General features: G+C 38.9%; 1 non-coding gene across 1 annotated transcript; it reads left to right on the forward strand.

Annotated features, from left to right (window-relative positions):
* Positions 1-2,274: 2,274 nt before the first annotated feature.
* On the forward strand, positions 2,275-2,377 carry LOC119868624. Its single transcript, XR_005386610.1, has one exon. It is a non-coding gene; the product is annotated as a U6 spliceosomal RNA (small nuclear RNA).
* Positions 2,378-9,949: the final 7,572 nt, after the last annotated feature.

Here is a 9,949-nt window from a genome sequence, read left to right on the forward strand (position 1 = left end):
ACCCCACTGCCCTACACTGTCGCCAGCACCAGAAAAAAGCAGGATCTCTCCTTTCATCATCTATGTCAGCAAAAAGAGAAGCTCCATGCAGAGCCTGGTTTAATTACCACCCTCACTGTCAAGTCTAAGTCTCCTGAAAGCAAAGCTGAGGTCACCCTCTTGCGGGCTAGCTGCAAGATACACTGAGAATCTGAGCTGGGGCCTGTAAGCTTGGAATTTCCACAAATATAAAAATGAAAGTTGCCAGATAAAATACAGGATACCTGGTTAAGTTCAAATTTCAGGTAAGTTATGAATAATATTTAATATAAGTATATCCCAATTACTTATGGGACATAATTACACCTAAAAATTATTCGTTGTTTATCTGAAACTCCCAAGTTAACCGGGTGTCCTATATTTGTATGTGCTAAATCTGGCAACCCTAACAGAAATGCTGTTCAAAAGGTGATGGACCCACAAATGAGTGTTTCAAACGCCCGCTGCACTATCACATTGTTTTACTAAAAAGCTAAAAAGAAGCATCAACAATGAACAGGAGTTTCTAACTCGCCAATGGTCTCACTTCAAAAAAATGTTTGCCAATTTGCTAGGCAAGAAATGAGATTTAATTATTGTTTTATTTTACCTTTCTGGAATTTTGAGTGGGGCTGAACAACTTCTCAAACCTTCATTATTTTTGTCTCCCCCTTTGCGGACAGATCAGTCTTGTGCTCATCATTTCTCTGTTGGGGTCTTTCTGTGTTCATTATCAGCTCTTCATGTAATAAGTACATTATTCCTGTGCCTGGCTTATTGTTCTCTTTTAATTCATGATCCTTTGATTTACAGAGGTTTACATGATCAATCTCTTGCTTCCCCACCCCCATACACAGAACAATTTTCCTCTTCTAGAGATCAGATAAATATTACTTATGCTGTCTTCTAGATTTTTATGGTTTTACTGATTTATTTTTATCCTTTAATGTGCCTGGAGTGGGGTGATAATAAATAGACTTTTTTTCTAAATAGTTAACCAGTGGGTGTGCCTGGCTGGCTCAGTTGGAGCATGTGACTCTTGATCTCAGGGTCGTGAGTTCAAGTCCTACATTGGACCTAGGGCTTACTTTAAAAAATATATATATTTAATAATATATAATAAAATAATAAATATATTATTAAAAATAAAAATATATATGTTCAAAAAATATATATGTTCAATTGGATTCTATATAATAAGGATGACTAATCAAAAAATAAAATAGAAAAAAAATCATACTCATAATAGGACAAAAGCTATTAAACAACTAGCTTTTTGTTAAGCAAATTGAATAAAAGATATTTAAAAACTTTTTAGTGAAAATTAGAAGATGACATTACCGAAGAGAGGAGTACACTACATTCAATAGTGGGAAGACACAGTATCATGAAGAGATCAGTTGTCCCCCAACTGATCTGTAAATTCAAGACAATTCCAATAAAAACCCCATAGGTTTGTGTGTGTGTGTGTGTGTGCATGAAATTTGATAAGTTGGTCCTCCAATTGTATGGAAGTGAAAAGTGTCAATAACTCACACATTCTGAAGAACAGTAAGAGTGAATTTTCCTTACCAGATATGATGACTTTTATAAAAATATAGCAATGAAGACATTGTGGTATTGGACAAAGAATAGGTTAAGAGTTTTAATGGAATGGAACAGAGAAGCCAGGACAGACTCACTCATATATGGAAACTTGTTACTTGACTGAGGTGACTTTATAAATAAGAAAAGAGAGGATAGACTGTTTATTAAATGATTCTGGAAAAAATTGGTTGTCCAAATGGAATACATTGATAATGTTAGATCACTACCACACACCGTGGACAAAAATAAATCCCAGAATAATGAAATACTTAAATAGAACAGAATGTGAATGCTTTTTTAAAAATAAGAGTTTATTTATTTATTTGACAGAAGGAGAGAGAGTAAGAGAGCACAATTATCAGGGAGCTGCAGAGGGAGAGGGAGAAGCAGGCTCCCCACTGAGCAGAGAGCTTAATGTAGGGTTTGATCCCAGGACCCCAGGTTCATGACCTGATCTGAAGGCAGACTCTTAACCCACTGAACCACCCAGGTGCCTCCAGAATGTGAATGCATTTAGAAGGAAGTCTGATAATAACAATCATGAGGATGAGAAGAGAAGGGAATTTTCATAAATTGCTAGTTCATGGGAAAGGTGAGGATGGTCCTATATAAACTCCAGAGAAACCTACATGGTTGCACAAGGAAACGTGTACAAGAATGATCTTTCCCCTGCTGACTTGGGCAGCAAAGACACTGAAATTGGAACGATACAGAGATTAGTATGGCCCCATGCAAGGATGACATGTAAATTCATGAAGCGTTCCATATTTTATTTTATTATGTTTTAAAAGATTTTATTTTTAAGTAATCTCTGCACCCAATGTGGAGCTTGAACTCAAACCTGCCCCTGCCCACCCCCCCGCCCCAGATCAAGGACTACATGCTCCACTGACTGAGCCAACCAGGCATCCCGTGTTCCATATTTAAAAAAAAAAATGTCGGGACGCCTGGGCGGTTCAGCTGTTGAGTGTCCACCTTTGGCTCAGGGCATGATCCCAGTCCTGGGATCAAGTCCCACATAGGGATCCCTGCACGGAGCCTGCTTCTCCCTCTCCTGTGTCTCTGCCTCTCTCTGTGTGTCTCTCATGAATAAATAAATAAAATCTTTAAAAAAAAAACAAAAGGTCATTCCAGTATGACTAGTGATGGTGAAAACTTGGAAAAACAATTGTACATCAGTAAGATAATGGGTAAATAAATTACAGCATATTCATACAATGGGATTGCTTATAACAGTTCAAAGGAATGAGCTAGGTATGCATGTATTAGTATGAATAATACTCAAAATCATTATTTCGATGGACATAATACTCTGTCCCAGATATTCAATGACAGATGAATGGATAAAGAAGATGTGGCATACACACACACACACACACACACACACACTGCACTGGAATATTACTCAGCCACCAAAAAGAATTAAATCTTGCCATTTGCAATGATATGGTTGGAACTAGAGGGTATTATGCTAAGTGAAATAAGTCAGAGAAAGACAAATATGTGATTTCACTCATATGTGGAATTTAAGAAACAAAACAGGTGAACATAGGGGAAGGGAAGGAAAAATAAAATGAGATAAAAACAAAGAGGTAGACAAACCATAAGAGACTCTTAACTAAGAAACAACTTGAGGGTTGCTGGAGCAGAGGGGGTTGGGGGGATAGGGTAACTGAGTGATGGGCATTAAGGAGGGCACGTGATGTAATGAGCACTGGGTGTGACGTGCAACTGATGAATCACTAAATTCTACCCGTGAAACTAATAATGCACTATATGTCAACTAAATTGGATTTAAATAAAAAATTTTTAAAAATCATTATGTTGAATTACAAAAGCGATTTGTAGGATGATAGGTACAATATACCATTTCTGTAAAACTTTTAAATATACAAAACAGTATTATATATTATTAATAGATAAATGTATATGTAGTAAGACTATCAAACCTTGCATGGGAAGTTATACACAGAATTCAGATAGTGGTTACCTCTAAGGGAGTGGGGAAGAGGATTGAGGAAAGGGATAGAGGATATTTCAATATATTAACAATGTTTTATTTCTTGAGAAACTCTGAAATTTTTTTAATAACTATGTGAGGAGATGGATGTTAACTATATTTACTGTGATAATTGTTTTGCAATGTATGTACGTCGAGTCATTGTGCCCTATACTTAAGTTTGTACAGAGATGTATGTCAATTATAGTTCAATAAAACTGGAACAAGGGCTCCTGGCTGGCTCAATCAGTAGACCATATGACTCCCGATCTCAGTTTTGTGGGTTTAAGCCCCATGTTGGGTGTAGAGATTATGTAAAGAAACCTAAAGTAAATAAATGAATAAAATATTTGTTCCAGTTTTTTTTTTTAAGATTTTGTTTCTTTAAGTAATCTCTATACCCAATGCAGGACTTGAACCCACAACCTCAAGACCGAGAGTTGCACACTCTTCCAACAGAGCCAGCCAGGTGCCCCATGGAACAAAAATTTTGAAGATTAAAGAAAAACTCTGAAGCCCATTTGGCAAAATATTTGGATTTGTCATGTCTGATCCGTGGTCAAATAGGTGTTTATTTTATGTTCCTTTCTATATATTTGAAATATTTCATAAATTCAAACTTTTTTTTAATAATCAGCAAGACTAGATGAGTGTGGGTGTAAAGTCAAGAAAGGAGTCAAAGATGACTCAGGTTTCATGCTTGGTGATGATGTCATGGACAGAAAAAGAGAAACTAGGGAAGCTGGCTTTGTAGAAGATAAGGAGCTGTATTTCTGGCATGTTCGGCTTAAAGAAACAGCAGAACAAAAAAAAAAAAAAAAAAAAAAAAAAAGAAACAGCAGAACATCCAGCTAAGAAACACATAGGATGTGAGAAGCCAGAGATGGGGACTGGAAACTGGCCTGCAAATAGGGAGTGGCAAAGCAGGACATTGGCCCAGGACCCCATCCTTTCATGTCACAGGGACCAGGCCATACCAATCTTTTCTTCTTTTTTTTTTTTCATCTTCTCTCCCTCCCCCCCCACCATGGGAGCCTTTAATGGAGAAGAGATTCAAGAGGGAGAGAACAAGAAACAGTGCAGAGCCAGGTAGTGAGGATTGGAGAAAGGTTATTGAATGTGGCAAGCACTTGCAGGCAAGATTGTATCAAGCAGTGAAGAGAGTCCAGCTGGCAGGTGGCTATGGACGAAGGGGCAAAGGAAGGGGAAGCAGGAGTAGCCCATTCATTTTAGAAACAGGCAATGAAATGGAGGAGAGATACTATATTTTGTCTATGGACAGGTATAGTCCATGTATATGGAGCAAAAGTAGACAAACTTGCATGGGAAGTATATACATAAACTTTATGTATATGCATACATAATAGTCGCACATACTCGTGTGTATGAATATATGTATATTCGTATGTGTGTGTGTATGCACATGTGTCTTAGTCCATTTGGGCTGCTATAACAAAATACCACAGACAGGGTGGCTCATGAACAACAGAAATTTATTGCTCGCAGTTTTGGGGGCTGGAAGTCTGAGATTAAGATGCCAGCCAGCTTGGTCAGGTGAGGGCCCTCTCCTGGGTAGCAGATCTCTCATTGTATGCTCACATGGAGAAAGGAGTTAGGATGCCTTGTGGGGGGTCTCTTTTTATAAGAACACTAATCCCATTCATGAGGGCTCCACTGTCATACCCAGTCACCCCTCAAAAGCCTCACTTTCTAATACCATCACATGGAACATTAGGATTTCAACATATGAATTTGGGACAAACATTCAGACCATAGCAATATGTATACATAATGGAATATATTTTAATCACTCACAATACTAACATACTACTCAAAATCTGCCACAGTGAACAAATATGTACAAGTATATGCATACATTTGATACATACATAATGATAGGTATATTATACATACATACATAATATGTATACTTTTCTAGCTTGTGCAAGGAGGGTCTGAGGAAAGAATCTAACATTTAGAAGCACCCCAGCCCCGAAATTTCAAATCAACTACCAGTTAAAATGGCAGAAAAAGAAAATTTCAAGAGGCAACTGGCTGGCTAATGTGACTCTTGACCTCGGGGTTGTGAGTTTGAGTCCCATATTGGGTGTAGAGATTACATAAATACATACATACAAAATACATACATAAACTTCTTGAAAAGGTGTTTTAAAAAAAGAAAATTCCAGAAAGCTTGTCACATAGACTACTCTGAGGAGGACAAGGAGTCAAAAATACATTAACTCCATAGACATTTTCAGCCATTTCAAGAGAAATATGAAGCCAAAGTCAATAGCCATTAAGGATTAGATACAAAAAATAAATCCTCTCAGAGGGAAAAATTGAATTGCTCCCTCTTAGTGGAAAAGCAATACAATGGCAGAGCCATTGGTGTGGAAAGATTCAGGCTTTCTTACATTGACAAATCAGGAGAGGGGTGCCCAGCTGGCTCAGTCCATGGAGTCTGCAACTCTTGATCTCAGGGTCCTGAATTGAAGCCCCGTGTTGGATGTGAAGCCTACTTAAAATTAAAAAAAATAATTATTTTTAATCAGAAGAAAAACACACAACCATATGAAGTTATCAAGCTGGAGAAACTCCAGGAACTTAAGTAAAGGATCAAGGAGATGAAGTAGTTTTTTTTTTAATTTTCTTTATTTATTAGAAAGAGGGAGAACATGAGTTGGGGGAGGGAGTGGGGGGAGAGGGAGAAGCAGAGTCCCCGCTGAGCAGGGAGCCCCACGTGGGGCTCAATCTCAGGACCCTGAGATCATGACCTGAGCCAAAGGCAGACGCTTAACCGACTGAACCACCCAGGTGCCCCCTGGAGTAGTTTCTATAATAGACCAAACAGGGGATCCCTGGGTGGCTCAGGGGTTTAGCGCCAGCCTTTGGCCCAAGGCGTGATCCTGGAATCCCGGGATCGAGTCCCACATCTGGCTCCTGGCATGGAGCCTGCTTCTCCCCCCTCCTGTGTCTCTGCCTCTCTCTCTCTCTCTGTCTATCATAAATAAATAAATAAATCTTTTTAAAAAAATAGACCAAACAGAATTTTCCACACGTTATTTGAACAAGGAACACTCTTAAATTATGACATGTGGCTGGAACTCCACCAGGAGCTCAAGATATAATATACTCATTTGAATTAAAGTAGACAATCAAACAACAAAAATATTTTCTGGCAAATTAATTGCTACAAGAAAGGATTGATTATGATTTGATTCTCATGCTCTAGAAATTTTATAAGATGCCAAAATACCAATGACTGAATGTTTAGAAGATTAACTTATTTTTATTTTATCTATTATTTTTAAGGATTTTAAAGATTGTATTATTTGGGGGGACCTGGGTGGCTCAGTCAGTTGATTTCGGCTCAGGTCACAATCTCAGGGTCCTGGGAAGGAGCCCCAGATAGGGCTCCATACTCAGCAGGGAATATGCTTCAGGTCTCTCTCTTTCTGTCCCTCCCCCTGCTTGCTCACAAATTCTCTCTCTAAAATAAATAAATAAATATTTTTATAAGTAGAGATTTTATTATTTTTTAAAGTAATCTCTACACCCAACATGGGGCTCAAATTTACAACCCCCAATCAGGAGTCACATGCTCTACCAACTGAGCCAGCCAGGTGCCCCAATTTTTATTTTATTAATAACAAAATATATTAAGCTCAGATATTTTTATTTTTAAGCTTTGCTATTAAATGTGGCATATAGGAGTGTGTTGAGTGGCTCAGTCAGTTAAGTGTCTGCCTTCAGCCCAGGTCAGATCTTAGGGTCCTGGGATTGAGTTGAGACTTGCATCCGACTCCCTGCCCAGTGGGGCATCTGCTTCTCCCTCTGCCACTCTCCCTTCTCACACCCTCTCCATTCATGCTTGTTCACCCTCTGTCAAATAAATAAAATCTTTTAAAAAATGTAACATATAAAATCAATGTTTAAAAATGTTGAAATTAAAAATTTTTAATTAAAAAAGAAATTTTAAGTCTTGTTTAAATACAAGAACAGTGCAGGGTGCCTGGCTGGCTCAGTTGGCGGAGTGCAAGACTCTTGATCTTGAAATTTTAAGTTCGAGCCCCATATTGAGTGTAGAGATTACTTTTTAAAAAATCTTAAAGGGTGCCTGTGTAGCTCAGTAGTTGAGCATCTATTGGTTTCAATTCAAATCCTGATCTCAGGGTCCTGATATCGGAGTCATGGAATTGAGCCCCACATTGCACTCAGCACTTAGTGTGGAGTCCGCTTGAGTTTCTCTCTCCCTCTGCTCCTCCCCGTCCCTAAAAAAAAATAATAATAATAAATCTTAAAAAAAATCTTAAAAAAAAAACAAAACAAGAACAGTGCATTTATGCCTTTTATTGTTGTTTTATTTAAATTCAAGATAGTTAATATATAGTGCATTACTAATTTCAGGGGTAGAATTTAGTGATTCATCAGTTGCATATCACACCCAGTGCTCACTACATCATGTGCCCTCCTTAATCCCCATCACCCAGTTACCTCATCCTTCTTTCCCCTCCAGCAACCCTCAGTTTGTTCTCTATAGTTAAGTGTCTCACATTTGTGTCTTTTTATCACATACTTTCTTCATATTATGAACAATGATACTGGATAGGAATTTTACATCATTTAGTCATTCAACAAATGTTTATTGAGCACCTACCATGTGTCAAACACTGTTCTAAGTACAATGGATACAATGATGAATAAAACAGGCAAAAAACTGCTTGCACAGAGCTTATAATCTACTGGGGAGAGACAGACACAAAACAAAATATATAGATAATGAGTACTTAGGGGAGAAAACAGGAAAGAAAAAGAAAAGAAAGAGTCTGGGGGGTGGGGTGGGTTGCAATTTTAAATAGGATGTTCAGTGAAGGCCTCACTGAGAAAGTGGTGTCTGAGCAAAACTGGAAAGGGGGGAGGGCAGGAGCCACGTGGAAGTCTGGGGCAACAGCATTCCAGACAGAGGAGACAGCAAATGCAAATGCCCTGAGGCTGAAGCTTGCCTGGTGTTTTTGAGAAAAGGCCAGGAAGCCAGTAGGCCTGGTGTGAGCCACCCAGAGGGAGACTACAGAGGAGCACAGAGAGGTCTCAAACTATTATCAGGACTTTAGCTCTTATGGAGTGACATAAGGAGCTGCTAGGGGTTCCGAGCAGACCTGTCTCAATCTGACTTTCATATTACAGTCGACCCTCGAATAGCATGGGTTTCAATTGCACTGGGCCACTTATACATGGATTTTTTTCAATAAACACAGTATAGTACTGTAGATGTATTATCTCTTCCTTATGATTTTCTTTTTTTTAAAAAAAAGAGGTTTTATTTATTTATTTGAGAGACAGAGTGAGAGAGAGGGAGCACATAAGCAGGGGCAGAGGGAGAGGTAGAAGGACAGGGAGAAACAGACTTCTCACAGCAGGGACCCCAATGAGGGGCTTCATCCCAGGAATCTGGGATCATGACCTGAGCCAAAGGCAGATGCTCAATTCACTGAGCCACCCAGGCACCCCTTCCTTATGATTTTCTTAATATTTCCTTTTTTCCAGCTTACATTGTTGTAAGAATATAGTATATAATACATATAACATACAAAGTATGTGTTAATTGACTATTTATGTCATCCGTCAAGCTTGTGGTGAATAGTTGACTATTGGTAGTTCAGTCCTGGGGGACTCAAAAGTTATACATGCATTTTCAACCTTGTGGGGATCAGCACCCCTGGCTTCCACGTTGCTCAAGGGTCAACTGTAACAGGGCCCCCCTGGCTGCTGTGTTATGAACAAACTGAAGGAGCCAAGGCTACCAACAAGACCGACCATTCAGGAGGCTGAGGCATTACCTAGGAAGACATGCTGGTGCTTGGGACCAGGGTAGTGACAACAGAGGTGGTGAGAAATGGTCTTAAATTTTGAAGGTAGAGCCCCCAGGATATGTCGATGCACTCACTGGATGTGGCCTGTAAGAGAGAGGAGTCTAGGCTGGCTCCAAGGTTTTGGGCCTGAACACCTGGAAAAATGGAGTTGCCATTAACTGAGATGTGTAAGCCTTCGAAATGTTTTTGGGAGAAGATGAGAGGCTTCATTTTGGACATATTAAGTTTGAAATGCCTATGCTAAATCTAGGTAGGGTGGTTGAATAGACAATTGGCTGTACTGCAGAGGTAAATTTCGAAGTTTTTAGCATATACATCTGCGCCATCAAGTACAGCAGCCACTGGCTACCTGTGGCTATTGAACCCTTGAAACATGACTGATCTGAATTGAGAAGTGCTGTAAGTGTAAAACACACTGGATTTCAAAGACAATACAGAAAAAGGAAAGTGAAATATCTCATCAATAATTATT

This window comes from Canis lupus, chromosome X, assembly GCF_011100685.1.
Source record: "Canis lupus familiaris isolate Mischka breed German Shepherd chromosome X, alternate assembly UU_Cfam_GSD_1.0, whole genome shotgun sequence".
Classification (NCBI taxonomy): domain Eukaryota; kingdom Metazoa; phylum Chordata; class Mammalia; order Carnivora; family Canidae; genus Canis; species Canis lupus.